General features: G+C 45.2%; 1 protein-coding gene across 1 annotated transcript in view; it reads left to right on the forward strand.

Annotated features, from left to right (window-relative positions):
* Positions 1-1,157, forward strand: part of FBXO10 (F-box protein 10) — a 69,225-nt gene that overhangs the window by 39,690 nt on the left and 28,378 nt on the right. The window lies entirely within an intron of this gene.

Consider the following 1,157-nt stretch of genomic DNA (forward strand, 5'->3'; position numbering starts at 1 on the left):
TACAACGAGTAGAAGGTCCAGAGAAAATTGGACACGTGATGAGAAGGGGTGGAGAGTGAGGGTGTCCCAGCAGCAGGAACATCCTGTGCCAGGGCCTGGGTGTGAGGTTGAATTCAACCATGCAGTGGGGATAGGTTGAAGGATGAAGCTGGGGGTGAGTAAAAACTACCTTACCCAGGTCTAGAATCCCCCTTAAGACATTTGGACCTTATGCTAAGAATAGTCCTAGCCACTGCTGCAATCGGCACCTTGTATGTGCTGGGACTTAGGGCACCACAGGACCATCTGCAAATCCTGTAAATGGCTGATGACAGGAAGGCCTTCCGAAGGGAAAGACAGCCCACAGGCATAGCACCTAGGTTCGAGTCTCACTTCTCCACTAACTCGCTGTAAACATGACCTTCACTTCTGTAAAATGGAAATAAGCATCCCTATTTTTCTCCTCTCACTGGCTATTGGAGGTCCCATGCCGGAAGTACTCAAACTAAAGAACATTGTACAAAGGTCACTCTTGAGTGTTGCAGGCTTCTAAAATGGTTCATAGCAATCGCATTTTAATTAATTTAAATTTAATTGTGTTTTCCCCAGCCCACTTCCAAAGAGGATTTCAGGTGATGTTACTTTGAAAGCATAATGCAAGACTGCTGTACACAGAATAAAAGAAAATGGCCAAATAAAAAGGGAAAGGTGATAGCTTTGCTGTCGTGAGTACCATGATGAAAGGATCTGGTTGAAGCCCTCAAGGAAGGCATTCTTCCTTGCATAGTTATTGAGAATATGGCTTTCTAGTTAAATTCTGGCTCTGCCCCTTAAGTCCTGTGGACTAATGTTACTACCTTTCTCTAGGACGTGATGAGAATTAGCTAAGGTCACAAATATGAAGTGCTTAGCAGTGTGCCTGTTATATAGCAAGTGCTTGATAAATGTTTTAATTGACTTATTTTTTTAAGATTATTGCAGTCCAGTTTGAGAGGCCCTATGATAGAGGTAAACCATGGGTGGCATAAAAGCCCAGAAAAGTGGGTACCTGACCCAGCCTCGAGGAACCACAGATGGTTTCTTGGAGGAATGGTGCCTGGACTGAGCTGCCTGAAAGAAGAATAAGAGTTGGCAGGGGCCGGGTGCGGTGGCTCACGCCTGTAATCCCAGCACTTTGG

This window comes from Mandrillus leucophaeus, unplaced genomic scaffold, assembly GCF_000951045.1.
Source record: "Mandrillus leucophaeus isolate KB7577 unplaced genomic scaffold, Mleu.le_1.0 Scaffold929, whole genome shotgun sequence".
Lineage (NCBI taxonomy): Eukaryota > Metazoa > Chordata > Mammalia > Primates > Cercopithecidae > Mandrillus > Mandrillus leucophaeus.